Source organism: Lepidochelys kempii, chromosome 2 (genome assembly GCF_965140285.1).
Source record: "Lepidochelys kempii isolate rLepKem1 chromosome 2, rLepKem1.hap1, whole genome shotgun sequence".
NCBI classification, from domain to species: domain Eukaryota; kingdom Metazoa; phylum Chordata; order Testudines; family Cheloniidae; genus Lepidochelys; species Lepidochelys kempii.
In genome coordinates, this window is record NC_136381.1 from 142,151,041 (window position 1) to 142,169,726 (window position 18,686).

Below are 18,686 nucleotides of genomic sequence, written 5' to 3' on the forward strand. Positions count from 1 at the left end.
GCTACTGAAAAATATTAGAGTTAAGAATCACTCTGAGGTTTAGAAAAGGAGGACTGGTGGCACCTGAGAGACTAACCCATTTATTTGAGCATGAGCTTTCATGAGCTACAGCTCACTTCATCGGATGCATCCGATGAAGTGAGCTGTAGCTCACGAAACCTTATGCTCAGATAAATGGGTTAGTCTCTCAGGTGCCACCAGTCCTCCTTTTCTTTTTGCGAATACAGACTAACACGGCTGCTACTCTGAAATCTGAGGTTTAGACTGCTTGAAACTTTTGAAACTGCTTGAAACTTGAAACTGCTTGAAATTGACCACTAGCAGCTATCAAATATGCAAGCCATGGCTACTTAATACTATACCATTCTCTCACACCCTTTTTCACATGCTGCAGTCATTAGCATTTACTCTTAAAGTGTCATGATGGTCTGACTGGAGCATGGGAACAGGAGCCTAGAATTCCCGGGTTCTAATCCCAGCTCTGACATTGACTCTGAGTGTGGCTTTCCCCTCTATAAAAACTGATGTAATAACACTCCTACTTACCCACCTCAGCGGTTGTTTGTGGGGAATAGCTAAGAACCACATTGTGGCATGTCATAGTAAGACTTTCCTGTACCAGTTACCCATACAGTGGACAGTAGCACAGAGGGAAGAATAGCCTGTGTGGGGCTACTATGTGTCCCCCAATTCATACTGGTGGGACAGGATAGGGAATAGGTGGAGCTGTGTGGTTCCAGCACCTGCAGTGTGCCGGCCAGCACAGCAGCACTAGGGGATGTGGGCTGTGCCAGTTATAGGGCTGGAATGGAGGAAGCCAAAACACAGAATCATCAGGGTCTGCTATTAGGGCCGTGCAAAGACATTCTGCCCCATACACTGGGCTTGTGGGAAAACCAAACTGACCCCTAAAACTCTTTGAAAATGGAAGGTCTGATGCAAGTGTGAAGTTATTCATTGTACGCACATATTGTCAAAGAACTGGACAAGATACTGCCATGGAGATATGCAGACAGCTGGTTCCTGTTCTCTAAAATCATCGAGTTTGATTAATTTCTGGTTGCACAAGACAGAGCTGAAAATCTCAACAGAACTTTGGGTGGGTTGATATTAGACAAAGGGATTATTTGTGTTCTCTTTTTGCTCTTTTTCACCATTTCTTTCCCTGCCTGGCTGTGGAGAGCCACTGGGCCACTCACTAGCAATAGGCCAGTGGGGCAGCTTTACTGGCTTCACAGTAAAATCAATGTGACTGATGTTCTGCTGTCAAGTTTTACTCTCCAAAAATGGCCATTGCTGCCTTTCATTTCCTTTGGTTTGTGTGCCACTGTCACTGGTGTCAGCAGGGATATGAAAAGCACTGGAAGACTATCACTGGCTAAAATAATAAGTGTTACAGAGCTAACAGCCTGAAGACCAATTAAAACATCAAGCCCTTACAACTGGACTAACAGAAGATGACAAACATCTAGTGCCATTATGACTCATTCAAAACAGTTTTCCCTTCACTTGTCATTTATTTTATGATGGTTTGATGGTTTGTATAATAATGCAGTCTGTCAGGCAGCTGCAACAATCACAGCTTAACTACTGTGAGCTGTAAAAAACGTACTGTCATCTCACTCTGCAGTCCAGTTGGATATTCTGCGATGCATGGCTGTCAAGTATATCCAGAAATGTTACTGAAGCAGATTGTAATTCACACAGAGCAATTTTTAAAAGAAATTTGTCGCAGCACATTTGGTGCAGTTTTCCTCAGCAGTTGTTTGCACCAACACAGTCCTACACTTCTTCTGGAAGGCAGGAAAAGCAAAATTTTTGCCAGTTAAATGGTTTTAGATAGATCTGTAGTCGTAGTGTTAACAATGTTTTCAGTCTCAGCCTTCTCTGAGGTTTGCCAAATCCCACCAACCCATTTGTGTAACCGGAAACTTCCTTGAAACTCAAGCAATTTCATAGACAACCTAAAACAGGAGTTTAAATTGTGCGAGAATCAAAGAAATTGAAGGCCAAATGCATAGTGGTTCTGCACCTTGTGTCATCACTTAGTTCAGTACAAAGTGAGTGCAAACTAGGTGTAAAAAAATACCAAATTAGAATTGCAATGATTTACGCTCATTTTCAACTGGACCCATAACATGAACCAATGCCCCAATTCTGCTCATGTTGCAGTCGATGGCACAACTCCTATTGACTTCAGTGGAAGCAGGATCAAGCCACAAATAAGGACAATGAAGACAATTAACACTAATGGAATCTCTGTGCCCAGAAGGTTTGCAGGACTGGCCTCTTGATCTGTAAGTATCTCTCTGCATAATCTGAAGGCCTCAATGTAGCAGAAACACTTCTGTTCAACCAGGGATATCTAGAGAACATCAGAATAGTGAGGATATTTAAAACAATAACATTACATACAAATAAATGAATTTTTAAAAAATCTCTATGTTAATTACTGTTAAAGATGCTCTTCATGTTGCTAAAAATATAACTACAGTTTGGGCTAGTTGACACAGATGGGGAATGGGGTGGGGGAAATCATAGTCAAAGCTCCCCAGGGGATTGGATCTAACTTCAAGTGAAGACAAAAAAATAGCAGCAAAGTAACAAAGAAAATTAAGACCTTAAAGTCTATGATTCTAAGCAGAGCTGTGTGGAACTCAGCTGTTCAATATCACAGGGATTCATGCAAACCTCTTCAATTTCAATCCACAGGGGTTTATGTACCCTGAGGTTTGCTTCAAATTTTAGGTTCAAAGAAACACAGACTCAAAATAAAACAGTCATAAATGTCAAATTTCACATTATGTTTAGTTCAACCTGTCATGGTTTTCATACAAAGCCATGAATTTGACCCAGGTTCTCTTGAAAAGTTTATCAGTGTTTCAGTGAACCTAGGTGAACTCTAGAGAGTTTGTACCTAACCTGAAACCAGGTGAGTATTGTGTGATTTCAGGTTTGCTACAAAAGCTTCATGAAGCTCTAAAAAGAAGTTACCATGGTTATATTTGAATTGCATGCTATTGCTGACTATTAATGACAGATGTAAAGTCTGATCCATAGTGGCAGTAACCTTGGGCTGCTATACATACAGTAGTTTAGTGGGAGTGGGAGAAAGTCACAGCACTGAGAAGGTGTGAAAGGGGATTGCGAATGAGGAAGCATGGCACTAGGAAGCTGCAGAATGGGGGGAAAATACTTTCTAACATCAAAGAGTGTGTCGGTCTGTATGCTTGGTGTGCTTCCTAACAAGAATACTATGTGCAGTGTACAGTTCTTTGTCCTGTGTGGGGGTAGGGACATGTGGTGTCACGAGTCTCCCTCCCCCAATTTCTGCCATGGTGGGAGTCTGGCTGAGTGCGCCTGAGCGGGACGTGCCTGGGAAAGGCACCAACACCAGCACCAAGCACTCCCGCTCAGTCCTGCTAGGAGACACCTGGAGCAGGGAAGAGAGATGGGGCTGGCAGCACAGCAACATCAGAGGAGGTATGGGGAAGCCCTCTGAATCCCGTCTCTTCTTTGCTCGCAGCTGCAGTAACCTGCTTGGTGGTAGGAATCAGAGCCCGCTCTGGCCCGCAGGGGGGAGGCAATGGGAGAAGTAAGTTAGGAAGGAGCTCTCTGAGGGGAGTGGGCTCAAGAGGGCATGGGAGGTGCAGGGGGAGCGGGAAAGGGCCCAGAGGTGACGCATGCATGGAAAGGGGTGGTCATGTGCCCGCCCCAACCTTTAAATTGTGCTCCCCAGCCACCATCAAGAGTTATGGGTTGTCTCTGTGCATGTCTCTTATTTAAAAACCTGGAGAGAGATTGTTGTCCAGCTCAAGTATCTGTTTTTCATTCACTCCATGACTAGCTTGGAGAGAACCTGTACAATTTATACAGTATTACTTGCTTATGGAAACCTTGTGCTGTTTAATTTCTTATGCATTGCATTAAATACAACTAAACTCACTTTTTCCAAGGATGGTACTGTTTCACCTTGCAAAGTGGTGCACAGCACAAGACCCAGTAACTTTTTAAAGACACCACAATAGAGGCTCAACTTAAATGTATACCCGAAATTAAAAAACATAGTAAGGGAATCAAAAAAAGTGTCACTGTGCCAAAGTAAAAGAAGCAGTGAGAGGCAAAAAGGCATCCTTTAAGAAGTGGAAGTTAAATCCTAGTGAGGAAAACAGAAAGGAGCATAATAGTGAAAAATACAATTAGGAAGGCCAAAAAAGAATCTGAAGAACAGCTAGCCAAAGACTCAAAAAATAATAGCAATTTTTTTTAAGTACATCAGAAACAGGAAGCCTACTAAAGAACAAGCAGGACCATTGGACGATTGAGCTTTTAAAAGATCACTCAAGGATGATAAGGCCATTGCAGAGAAACTAAATGAATTCTTTGCATTGGTCTTCACAGTTGTCGTTGTGAGGGAGATTCCCAAACCTGAGCCATTCTTTTTAGGAGACAAATCTGAGCAACTGTCCCAGATTGAGGTGTCATTAAAGGAGGTTTTGTAACAAATTGTTAAACTGAGCAGTAATAAGTTACCAGGACCAAATGGTATTCACTCAAGAGTTCTGAAAGAACTCAAATGTGAAATTGCAGAACTTCTAACTGTGATATGTAACCTATCATTTCAATCAGCTTCTGTACCAGATGACTGGAGGATAGCTAATGTGAAGCCTTTTTTTAAAAGGCTCCAGAGGTGATCCCAGCAATTACAGGCCAGTAAGCCTAACTTCAGTACCGGACAAACTGGTTGAAACTATAGTAAAGAGCAGAATTATCAGACACATAGATGAACAACCTGGAAAAAGGGGTAAACAGCGAGGTGGCAAAATTTGCAGATTATACAAAACTACTCAAGATAGTTAAGTCCAAAGCAGACTGCGAAGAATTACAAAGGGATCTCACAAAACTGGGTGACTGGGAAAGAAAATGGCAGATGAAATTCACTGTTGATAAATGCAAAGTAATGCACATTGGAAAACATAATCCCAACTATACATATAAAATGATGGGGTCTAAATTAGCTGTTACCGTTCAAGTAAAAGATCTTGGAGTCATTGTGGAGTTCTCTGAAAACATCCACTCAATGTGCAGTGCTAGTCAGACAAGCTAGCAGAATGTTGGGAATCTTTAAGAGAGGGATAGATAATAAGACGGGAATATCATATTGCCTGTATATAAATCCATGTGTGATGCTCTGTACCTCGGGGGAACACCCAGCACCCCCATGTTCATCCTTGTAAAATGATTATGTGGTATCCAATGCAAAGTTTGTCATGTCGGGTGTCTTCAGAAGGCTTATGATGCACTAAGCATTGTTGTTACAGTAATGTTATAGTAAGGTTATAGGTTATAATTTCATGTATGTAGTTATGAGGCTGAAAATGTAGCCTCGTGGCTTAAAATAAGCCCAGGCAAAAACTCTCTGTGATGGGTTGGGTCACAGAGACCCCCTTGGGACTGCCACCTGATGTGCTGAGACTACCTCTGACCCCATTTTCCCTGCCAGCTTGGGACTCCAGTACCCTGCCTTGTTGAGCCAGACACGCTAGCCTGCTGCAAACACAGACCCAGGTCTGAACCACGTCCCCCACAAGCAGCAGACTTAAGTGAAAACAGCTTAAGAAGTGCTCCTGCCTCTAGCACCCAGATACCCAGTTCCCAATGGGGTCCAAACCCCAAATAAATCTGTTTTACTCTGTATAAAGCTTATACAGGGTAAACTCATAAATTGTCCACCCTCTGTAACACTGATAGAGAGATATGCACAGCTGTTTGCTCTCCCAGGAATTAATTACTTACTCTGGATCAATTAATAAGCAAAAAGTGATTTTATTAAGTATAAAAAATAGGATTTAAGTGGTTCCAAGTAATGACAGACAGAACAAAGTAAATTACCAAGCAATATAAAACAAAAACACGCAAATCTAAACCTAATACAGTAGGAAAATAATACATCACCCTCAGAGATGTTCCAATAAGCTTCTTTCTCAGACTAGACTCCTTCCTAGTCTGAGTCCAGCAATCACTCACACCCCTGTAGTTACTGTCCTTTGTTCCAGTTTCTTTCAGGCATCTCTTTGGGGTAGAGAGGCTATCTTTTGAGCCAGCTGAAAACAAAATGGAGGAGTTTCCAGGGCCTTTTATATTCTCTCTTGTGGGTGTAAACCCCTTTGTTCTTCTGTGCAAAATCACAGTAACAAGATGGAGTCTGTAGCCACCTGGGCAAGTCACATGTGTATGAATGATTCAGCTTTTTCCAGGCTGACGCCATTACTTATATGTCAGTTTGAACAGTCCCAGGAAAGCTCAGATGTGGATTGGCATCTCCCAAAGTCCATTGTCAGTTAAGTGTTTCTTGATTGGGCACTTACTGAGAAGAGTCCTTTCTCAAGAAGCTCACCAAATGCTTCACTGAGGCTATTTAAAATCAAACAAGTACATAGCCAATAGTCATAACTTCAAATACAAAAATGTTACACACATACAGACAACATAATCACAACCAACAAACTACAACCTTTCCATAGACACCCCACTTGGCCTCCTCTGTACAAGAATTGGTGCAACCATAGGACCCTGGTTGCAACAATGATCTATATGGTCACTGTTTATGTCAATAATGTCACATTCTCCAAGAGCTGAGAGGCAGTTCATACCTCATCAGGGCATATATAGGACAAACCCAGCCCAGCCTCACAGGAACAAAGAGCGCCGGCCTAGGCAGCAACAAAAGAATCTGTTGGACTCTCGAAGGAATCACCCCCCTTCCTTTGGTCAGTTTGGAACTGTGATGAGGTAATGTTCACCTGGCACTGAAGGGGGGGAGCAAAGCCAAGAGGGAAGAAAGAACATGACAAAAGGGAGAGACGTTTTCCATGCTCTTCCTCTCTCTTCCACCTATATTTACAGACACCACACCAAGTGACTGAAGCGCTGATCAAAGGGGAGAGCCTGGTTGAAGACCAACCAGCCAGCCTGTGCTGAGAAATATCTAAGTTTGTAAGAGCACTGAAAGTGTTAAGATCGGCTTAGAATGTGTTTTGCTTTTATTTCATTTGACCAAATCTGACTTGTTATGCTTTGACTTATAATCACTTAAAATCTATCTTTATAGTTAATAAATTTCTTTGTTTATTCTACCTGAAGCAATGTGTTTACTTTGAAGCATTTCAGAGACTCCCCTTGGGATAACAAGCCTGGTACATATCAATGTCTTTGTTAAATTGACGAACTCATATAAGTGTGTGGTGTCCAGTGGACATAACTGGACACTGCAAGACGGAGGTTCCTAGGGTTGTATCTGGGACCAGAGATATTGGCTAGTGTCATTTGGTTGCACAATCCAAGAAGCAGCTTACATGCTAGAGGTTGTGTGTGAACAGTCCAGGAGTGGGGGTTCTCACAGCAGAGCAGGGTAAGGTTGGCTCCCAGAGTCAAGGATTGGAGTGACCTAGCAGATCACTGGTCCAGATAACACCAGAGGGGAACGTCACACCAATGTATGCCCACATATTGAATACTGCGTGCAAATGTGATCGTCGCCCCTTCTCAAAAAAGTATATTGGAACTGGAAAAGGTTCTGAAAAGGGAACAAAAATGATTAGGGGTATAGAACAGCTTCCATCTGAGGAGAAATTAAAAAGTCTGGGACTTTTTAGCTTGGAAAAGAGAGGACTAAAGGGGAATATGATAGAGGTCTATAAAATCATGACAGGTGTGGAGAAAGTAAATAAGGAAGTGTTGTTTACTCCTACTCATAACACAAGAACTAGGGGTCACCAAATAAAGGCAGCAGGTTTAAAACAAAAAAAAAGGAAGTATTTTTTCACACAACACACAGTCAACCTGTGGAACTCATTACCAGAGGAGGTTGTAAAGGCCAAGGCTATAACAGGGTTCAAAAAAGAACTACATACATGCATGGAGGATAGGTCCATCAATGGTTATTAGCCAGAGTGGCAGGGATGGTGTCCCTAGCCTCGGTATTGCCACAACCTGAGAATGGATGACAGGAAATGGATCATTTGATGATTAAGTTTAGAAGCGTGAGCAACAAGGGTGATGTCGTGGTGGGACTATGCTATAAACCACTGGATCAGGGGGATCAGGTGGATAAGGCTTTCTTCCGGCAACTAACAGAAGTTACTAGATTGCAGGCCCTGGTTCTCATGGGAGACTCCAATCACCCTGATATCTGCTGGGAGAGCAATACAGTGGTGCACAGACAATCCAGAAAGTTTTTGGAAAGTGTAGGGGACAATTTCCTGGTGCAAGTGCTGGAGGAACCAACTAGGGGCAGAGGTCTTCTTGACCTGCTACTCACAAACCGGGAAGAATTAGTAGGGGAAGCAAAAGTGGATGGGAACCTGGGAGGCAGTGACCATGAGATGGTCGAGTTCAGGATCCTGATACAGGGAAGAAAGGAGAGCAGCAGAATACGGACCCTGGACTTCAGAAAAGCAGAATTTGACAACCTCAGGGAACTGATGAGCAGGATCCCCTGGGAGAATAACATGAGGGGGAAAGGAGTCCAGGAGAGCTGGCTGTATTTTAAAGAATCTTTATTGAGGTTACAGGGACAAACCATCCCGATGTGTAGAAAGAATAGTAAATATGGCATGCGACCAGCTTGGCTTAACAGTGAAATCCTTGCTGATCTTAAACACAAAAAAAGAAGCTTACAAGAAGTGGAAGATTGGACAAATAACCAGGGAAGAGTATAAAAATATTGCTTGGGCATGCAGGAGTGAAATCAGGAAGGCCAAATCACACCTGGAGGTGCAGCTAGCAAGAAATATTAAGAGTAACAAGAAGGGTTTCTTCACATATGTTAGCAACAAGAAGAAAGTCAAGGAAAGTGTGGGCCCCTTACTGAATGAGGGAGGCAACCTAGTGACAGAGGATGTGGAAAAAGCTAATGTACTCAATGCTTTTTTTTGCCTCTGTCTTCACGAACAAGGCCAGCTCCCAGACTGCTGCACTGGGCAGCACAGCATGGGGAGGAGGTGACCAGCCCTCTGTGAAGAAAGAAGTGGTTCAGGACTATTTAGAAAAGCTGGATGAGGACAAGTCCATGGGGCCAGATGCACTACTAAAGGAGTTGGCAGATGTGATTGCAGAGCCATTGGCCATTATCTTTGAAAACTCATAGCGATCGGGGGAGATCCCGGACAACTGGAAAAAAACTAATGTAGTACCCATCTTTAAAAAAGGGAAGAAGGAGGATCCTGGGAACTACAGGCCAGTCAGCCTCACCTCAGTCCCTGGAAAAATCATGGAGCAGGTCCTCAAGGAATCAATTCTGAAGCACTTAAAGGAGAGAAAAGTGATCAGGAACAGTCAGCATGGATTCACCAAGGGCAAGTCATGCCTGACTAATCTAAATTGCTTTCTATGACGAGATAACTGGCTCTGTGGATGAGGTGAAAGCAGTGGACGTGTTGTTCCTTGACTTTAGCAAAGCTTTTGACATGGTCTCCCACAGTATTCTTGCCAGCAAGTTAAAGAAGTATGGGCTGGATGAATGGATGATAAGGTGGATAGAAAGTTAGCTAGATTGTTGGGCTCAACGTGTAGTGATCAACGGCTCCATGTCTAGTTGGCAGCCGGTATCAAGTGAAGTGTCCCAAGGGTCGGTCCTCGGGCCAGTTTTGTTCAATATCTTCATTAATGATCTGGAGGATGGCGTGGATTGCACCCTCAGCAAGTTTGCAGATGACACTAAACTGGGAGGAGAGGTAGATACGCTGTAGGGTAGGGATAGGATACAGAGGGCCCTAGACAAATTAGAGGATTGGGCCAAAAGAAATCTGATGAGGTTCAACAAGGACAAGGGCAGAGTCCTGCACTTAGGACGGAAGAATCCCATGCACTGCTACAGACTAGGGACCGAATGGCTAGACAGCAGTTCTGCGGAAAAGGACCTAGGGGTTACAGTGGACGAGAAGCTGGATATAAGTCAACAGTGTGCCCTTGTTGCCAAGAAGGCCAATGGCATTTTGGGATGTATAAGTAGGGGCATTGCCAGCAGATTGAGAGACGTGATCATTCCCCTCTATTCGACATTGGTGAGGCCTCATCTGGAGTACTGTGTACAGTTTTGGGCCCCACACTACAAGAAGGATGTGGAAAAATTGGAAAACGTCCAGCGGAGGGCAACAAAAATGATTAGGGGACTGGAACACATGACTTATGAGGAGATGCTGAGGGAACTGGGATTGTTTAGTCTGCGGAAGAGAAGAATGAGGGGGGATTTGATAGCTGCTTTCAACTACTTGAAAGGGGGTTCCAAAGAGGATGGCTCTAGACTGTTCTCAGTGGTAGCAGATGACAGAACGAGGAGTAATGGTCTTAAGTTGGAGTGGGGGAAGTTTAGATTGGATATTAGGAAAAACTTTTTCACTAGGAGGGTGGTGAAGCACTGCAAAGGGTTACCTAAGGAGGTGGTGGAATCTCCTTCCTTAGAAGTTTTTAAGGTCAGGCTTGACAAAGTCCCTGGCTGGGATGATTTAGTTGGGGATTGGTCCTGCTTTGAGCAGGGAGTTGGACTAGATGACCTCCTGAGGTCCCTTCCAACCCTGATATTCTATCATTCTATGATTCTATGATTACCTGTTCTGTTCATTCCCTCTGAAGCATCTGGCATCGGCCACGGTTGGAAGACAGGATACTGGGCTAGATGGACCTTTGTCCTGACCCAGTATGGCTGTTCTTATGTAAATAGAGGAGTGTCTACACAGTATAAGTAATCAATCATAGCTTAACTCGTGCATGTGCCAAGCATATTTTTTGTGAAGTGTATCTGTGCCCTCAAAGACATGTTCTGTGACTCACTTTATGCCTGGCCGGGTCAGTCCACTAGAATGTCTTTCCTATTTGGTTTGACAGTGCCTGGTACAATGGGGTTGCAGTTTTGGTTGGGGCATCTAGGCACTGCTGAACTACTACAATAATAATAAATAATAATGTCAGCAGCAGCATGCAAATTCAGTCCACTATATGCAAAGGGTCCCCAGGCTATCTTTATTTAGAAATTATTTTTTTCCATCCATGCTTTACAAGGAAGGTAAATATCATTATCTCCATTTTACAGATGTGGGGACTGAGACAGGAAGGTGGAATGACTTTCCCCAAGAATACACATCATTTAGGTCTCTTGACTTCTAGTTCAGGGCCCTAAACGTTGGATTATGGCTGCCTTGTTGTTATTTCTGCATATAAGCAGGCATGATGCCCAGAGGTGCTGGAACAAATTGTATAGCGGGGGTGCTGAGATCCATTGAACCAAACTGTAAGCCCTGTATATGACGGAAACCGCTTCAAGCTAGGGGGTGTGGTAGCACCCCGAGCACCCCTCGTTCCAGCACCTGTGATGATGTCACTCACTCACTGTCCTGAAAATGTGTGTCACATCAAGAAGAAAAAAGGGAGAAAATCTGTTTTGAAACATCATAGTTGAAACATTGATTTGTGCCTGCAAATGTAGAGTCCAGTCCTGTAAGATATCAAGTGCCTCCTGACAGATCAGCAGAATGGAGACTGCTCAGCACATTCCATAACATTATCAATACTTTGTATGATTGGTCTTTACATCCTCATTTATGTAATGGAATTATTCTAATTTACAATTCTGTACTCCACTATTACTACATAACTGTGTTAGAGATTGATAGGTAGTTGGTCCATATAACACACTGGCATCCAGCAGATGTTTTGAAAGAGTGAGCAAATAAGGATTCCCACTGAATAACAGCACCTGTTATCATTCATGTCTGGCTGGAGCAATTGCTATCCTGCAGCAGCAATATTGTGCATCCAGACCCTGAGTTTTTAGTTGTATTATTATTACTTTATTTTATTGTTCCATTAACCTTTATTAAATAAAAGTTACTGTACTGTATCTTCCTCCCTTTTTTGCTTGTTTCCATTTTTTATTCCTTCATTACTTTTTCTTTCCCTTTACTCTATGTAGTATTCTTTCCTTCTGTTTTTGCATTGTTTTTCTTCCTAAAATTATTTTTTTCCTTCTCTTCCCCATATTTTTTCATCCTCTCATCCAACTTTCTTTTTCTCCTTTCACAACAATCTCTCCTTCATTACATTTTCACATTTCTTCCCCACTCTTTTGTCATTCGATTATTACCTCCATCCCCCTCAATCTCCCATCTAGGGTTGCCAACTTTCTAGTAGGACAAAACCAAACACCCCTGTGCGGCCCCTTCCCTGAAGCCCTTCTCCAAGGCTCTGCCCCTACTCACTCAATCCCCCCCTCCTTCCATTACTTGCTCTCCCCCACCCTCACTCACTTTCACTGGGCTGGGGCACGGGGTTGGGGTGCGGGAGAGGGACTCTGGGGTGGAGCCCAGGATGAAAGATTTGGGGTGAGGGAGAGGGCTCTGGGCTGGGGCAGGGAGTTGGGGTGCAGAAGGGTGTATGGGCTCTGGGCTGGGGGTGCGGGTTCCAGGGTGGGGCCAGGGATGAGGGTTTTGGGGTGCAGGGGGGGCTCTGGGCTGGAGCAGGGGGTTGGGCTCTGAGGTGGGGCCAGGGCCGAGGGGTTCAGAGTGCAGGAGGGGGTGAGGGCTCTGGCTGGAGGTTCGGGCTCTGGGGATGAGGGGTTTAGGGTGCAGGAGGGGGTGCAGGCTCCGGCTGAGGGTGTGGGCTCCAGGGTGGGGCTGGGGATGAGGGATTTGAGGTGCAGGAAGGGGCTGAGGCAGAGGGTTTGGTATTGGGGGGTGTGTGGGCTCTGGGAGGGAGTTTGGGTGCAGAAGAGGACTCTGGACTGGGGCAGAAGGTTGGGGAGCGGGGGCAGAGTGCAGAGCCTCCTTGGCTGCCCATGTGTCTAGGGGCTGCAGGGACCTGGAGGGCCATTTCCGGGAGCACATGGAGCTAGGGCAGGCAGGGAGCCTGCCTTAGCCCTGGGCCTCCCGCTGCACCACTGACTGAACTGACTTTTACCAGCCCGGTTGGCATCAGTCCCTTTTTGACCGGGCGTTGCGGTTGAAAACTGGACAGCTGGCAACCCTACCCCCATCCTTTCTTCACTGCCCCACTACACCCACCCACCCAATCTTGTTCCCCCTCTTAGAATTTATAAATGCATATTTAAAACCCTTTACCATCTTTTAGGCTGTGATGAATTTACAATTCTAGACAACAGGCACATTGTCTCTGAAAAGAAATGCTTTGGCTGGAAGAGATGCTGAGAGATGGGCAGGCAAGTTACAGAGGCATGCTGGCCATTTTTCAAACCTGTGATTTGCATGCCAAATTGGGTAGTTTGTAACTGCTTCTCAATATTACTAAGCTGAAAGTACAGCTCTCTCCCTATACTATTTCAAGGTTGTCCATCTAGAGAAACCCTTGAGCTGGATGCTATCTTTGCAAAGATGTACATCTTAAATTTCAAAAAGCAAATGAACATCAGTGAGCTGAATTCACTTCTCTGCTAAGACCTTTGCTAATCTCAGGTTTTAAAAGCAATTCTGCTGCCAGCATCTTGACAGATCCTGATGCTCAGATCAGAGTGTCAGAATAACCATAAAATTCTGCATATCAAAGAGTTTTCTTTCAACCTCAATCCACAAAATACAATAAACAAGTCCTTCATACAACCTCACTAAACACTGTAGGCCTGCTTATCATCTATATGTTTCCTTTGCTGAAATGCACACAAAAGATTTGTGGAGACTATGAAATTCCATAGAACCACCTTATCTACACGCAAGTACTGTTTGGATTCAGACCCTGTGAGAGCATTTCTGAGGATGCACATCTCAGCCATATATTTGAAATGTTTTATACAATCTTACAAATAAAATAGTCTGGATTTACTACTCTGTTTAGCTCATGAAAGAATAATTTCAGATGAAGATAACAATGATCTTGGTGTAATAATTACAGGCTTATTTTTTTTTAAATTGCTATTTCAATGGCCTGGGAGTTTCTTCCACTGATTATTTTAAATGGGAATACCATGCAGTTAGGAAAAATCAATTACTGATAATAGTTTGAAATACAATGAATTAACTCAGACCATGGCCACAAGTACTGCTTCATGGCATATTTAAAGTAGGGAGCTTTGCAGAGCAGCCACTTGGAGTTTGGCTCACATGTTCACTAAGCACAATTCATTAAATCTGGCCTTCTGTTTAGAAGCTAGACTTGGGCAGGTAGTTCTGCAATATTTATTTAATTATAGAACTCCTCAGCCTACCATTCATTTTTGGTGGTACTGCTCACACATCTCCCATATGGGGGAATGCACAGAGGCCCTCAAAAAAGAAAGGTCAGTTACTTACCGGTAACTGCAAAAAGAAAAGGAGTACTTGTGGCCCCTTGGACACTAACAAATTTATTTGAGCATAAGCTTTCGTGAGCTACAGCTCACTTCATCGGATGCATGTAGTGGAAAATACAGTGGGAAGATTTTATATACAGAGAGAACATGAAACAATGGGTGTTACCATACAGACTATAACAAGAGTGATCAGGTAAGGTGAGCTATTACCAGCAGGAGAGCGGGGGGAGGGGGGACCTTTTGTAGTGATAATCAAGGTGGGCCATTTCCAGCAGTTGACAAGAACGTGTGAGGAACAGTGGGGGGGTGGGGGGGAAGGAATAAATATGGGGAAATAGTTTTACTTTGTGTAATGACACATCCACTCCCCGTCCCAGCTTATACTCAAATACATTTGTTAGTCTCTAAGGTGCCACAAATACTCCTCCTTTTCTTTTTGTGGATACAGACTAACATGCTGCTACACTGTTACCGGTAACTGTTGTTCTTTGAGAGCCACCTCTTTGCATTCACATTTCCTTGTCACCTTCCCCTCTTTCTCAGAGTTCTTATCTCAGTTTAGGACTCGATGGTGTGGAAGAAAGGACTGAGGCAGTGGAGGGATACGCTCACTTATGAAGACTCAAACATCGAAGTCATGGGAGAAGGGGGTGCTTATGTAACCCAGTGGACCCAATTATATAATGGACATACTGTTTGTAGAGTTATTTAAGATCAAACCAGAGAGCACCAAACTCCATAAGTGGCCCTCCACAGAGGGGACTCGGAGAATAACGGTCACCAGTAAGTAAAATTTTCTTTCTTGGATTTAATAAAGGTGTCTACAGAACCCCCTATTAAATCAGCATTTACTGGGTGACTAGATGCCTAAGGGTACTGCTAGTGAGCGACTGAGCCTTTTACCTGTGGGTTGCTGGTTTGAATTTGGCCAAGCTCAGTACAGATTAAAATTTATTCCTATCTAGTGGATGTTTGGTGGTCTCTACAAGAGGAGATCTCAGTTTCAGCTCCCACATCACAAACTCACTAGCACACTCTACATTGCCCCAGATAATTGGCAGATTCAGCAGAGAAGCCAAGAACTTCATGAGCCAAGGAAACTCAACTGTCCCATTGCCCCAGATAAAGCGAAGAGCAATGCTGGCAGGGCAGTGTATGTGGGATAGACAGAGAGCTTCGTATATCAAGGTGTTGCCTTTCACCAGTACCAAATGTACATGATTTCTTTAAAGAATATAATTTATGCAGACTGTTTACAAATAAACTCCTTAAATAATTCACAAAAGCTCAAACATGGAGCTGCCCCTGGTAGTTATGTATCACCACCATAACCAGGAGCTGGCAAGTAGGACTGGTACTGCCAGACTAGCTGAGGAGGGGCCAACCTGGCAGCATCAACAGCCCAGAAACCAAAGAGAAAGAGTGGTCTTGGGGAATAGGCTCTCCACAGCTGTGGGGAGTGACAGGTGTTCCATTTTTCAATGCAGTTATCGTGTGTGTGTGTGTGTGTAATTACACACATCATAGGAAAGAGATACATCTTTAAGTCTTTAGTAGCAAATTACAGTTCACCACAAATAACTGGACAACTAGGTTCAGTTTGACAAATGTATTGATTTCAGTGGTGGGCCAGTCTACCCAATCAGCATGGAAAGCTACTGAAAGGAATTTTGGGGTGAGGAGGAAACCCAACCAAAAGCTGCAAGAAAGTAGTAACTGCAAGTAATGTGGGGAGGGTGGGGGGAAATGAAGGCACTAAAGCCTGGTCTACACTACAGAGTTAGGTGGACGCAAGGCAGCTTATGTCAGTCTAACTATGGAACTCTCTACACTTAAATTTCAGTCCCGCCGATGTAACTGCCCTGCTATGCCAACTTAATAACTCCACCTCCACAGGTGGCAAAGAGTCAAGGTCGGTGTAGTTAGGTCTACGCAGTGTCAGTGTAAACCTGGATTTGTGCTGGAAATGGCCCACCTGATGATCACTTTAGATAAGCTATTACCAGCAGGACAGTTGGGTGGGAGGAGGTATTGTTTCATATTCTCTGTGTATATAAAGTCTGCTGCAGTTTCCACGGTATGCATCCGATGAAGTGAGCTGTAGCTCACGAAAGCTTATGCTCAAATAAATTGGTTAGTCTCTAAGGTGCCACAAGTACTCCTTTTCTTTTTGCGAATACAGACTAACACGGCTGTTACTCTGAAAAGTGTAAATACTGCATTGCTCACGTCAAATGTTACCGGCTTTCAGGAACTATCCCACAATGCCCCATACTAACAGTACAATCGATACAAGTTCTCCTGGTGAGGATGTGCACCGCCAACAGAAGGAGCAAACTGTAGACATGCACAAGCGATGTAATTACTTGCAGTGGTTCTATGCCGACGTAAATTAGGTCGACTTAATTTTGTAGTGTAGGCATGGCCTAACCAAATAAGAAAAACAGAAGACATGAGAGAGGATCATTCTAAAGTTTAAAAATATTGTACTAGAAAAGGTTATTTACAATATACTTGAAAAATTAAAGAAAAACCACATAAAATATATGGCTTCAGCTGTCTACAGTATATTGCTCTGGGCTACTACTTAGAATTAAGTAGCAACTATATTCCACGTTAACTCCACTGATTGCGATGTTAACCACATGATAATCTGTATTAACACAACAGTATCTTGTAATAATGTATTAAATAACTAGTATCAACACTCTGGCTCAGGATTACAAAGTGGAAAATAAGTTAAACCAAATATTTATGAGCTTGTATAAGCTTCTGCTGACTGAGGTCAATCTCAATTGTTTTTGGGATCAATATAAAATACTGACAGACAGTGTCAAGTCAATGTCTGTCGAGTCAATGTCAGCACTGTAGATTAATTCTGAGCTCATTATAACTAAGTATAAAGGTCAGAAAAGAGCCAGCCTTAACTCTAAACCTTTTATGGGCCAAATATACATCAGAAGCAGATAAAAGAAAAGCACGTTACAGAGCATCTGAGATCTCCTGATTCTATTCAGAAAGCTACAGAGACCATTACCTTGCTATAAATAAGACAATTTTGAAAAAACTTAAACATTTTATAATTACTACCTCCAAGTGATTTCTTAAGTAGAAAATAATCCATCCTTTTTCAGAATAATACAAAAAAAATTCTCAGGTAAAGCCAAATATTTACTAGCAGCAAAGGTAAGACTAGTTTTTATTGCTAAATAAATAATGTCTATGCATGTCCAGTTAGCTGCCAAACAAGTTTTGTGGTAACTAGGGCATAGAAATATATAATTAAACTATATAATTTTCTTTTTTAAACAACAGCACCAGATGCTTTTAAAAGGGACTTGACTACCACAGCTGGACCTCTTGTCTGATGCTGTCCATTAAATGTAACACTAAATGTATGCTGTATGCAAGGCCATCCCTAGAGGGGTGTGGGGCCCAGGACAACCACCCACTCCGGCCCAGGCCCCGGCCCCACTCCACCCCTTCCCCCAAGCCCCGCCCCTACCCCTTCCCGCCCCTGCCCTGCCCCCTCCCCACCCGCATTCCACCCCCTTCCCCCAAACTCCCACCCCACCTCTTTCTGGCTTCTTCCCCCTTCCCCCCGGGTGACGCCAGGAGCCGGTGGGGTGGAGCAGGATGGGCTGGGGCTGGATTGCTCACTGCTGCCAGCACCAGACCCCCCAGGCCGCCCTGGACCCTGCATCCTAAAGCGTGGAGCCCCCCAAAATGTGGTGCCCAGGGCAGTTGCCCCAGTCCATGCTATGGATAGGATGGTTCTGGCTGTATGTATATACATCAACCTATTTGTTGTTAATTATTACATTCCTTCAGTTACTCTGATCTCAGATTTGGAACTCCTCAACACTAGATATAAACCCTCTTAACTAACACATCAGAATTAATTATCTCAAGGGTCTATAATTTCGAAGTTGCAGAACCTCACATTCCCTGCCAGTCAGAGATACTAAGGGTGTGTCTACACTACGAAATTAGGTCGAATTTATAGAAGTCGGTTTTTTAGAAATCGTTTTTATATAGTCGATTGTGTGTGTCCCCACACAAAATGCTCTAAGTGCATTAAGTGCATTAACTCGGTGGGGTGCTTCCACAGTACCGAGGCTAGCGTCGACTTCCAGAGCGTTGCACTGTGGGTAGCTCTCCCACAGTTCCTGCAGTCTCCGCCACCCCTTGGAATTCTGGGTTCAGTTCCCAACGGCTAATGGGGCAAAAACATTGTCATGGGTGGTTCTGGGTACATGTCGTCAGACCCTCCATCCGTGAAAGCAATGGCAGACAATCGTTTTGCTCCTTTTTTCCTGAGTTACCTGTGCAGATGCCATACCACGGCAAGCATGGAGCCCGCTCAGCTCACTGTCACCCTACATCTCCTGGG

At 43.8% G+C, this 18,686-nt stretch overlaps 1 protein-coding gene across 1 annotated transcript in view; it reads right to left on the minus strand.

Annotated features, from left to right (window-relative positions):
• Positions 1 to 18,686, minus strand: part of ANKRD33B (ankyrin repeat domain 33B) — a 105,427-nt gene that overhangs the window by 14,932 nt on the left and 71,809 nt on the right. The gene's annotated exons all lie outside the window — the stretch shown is intronic.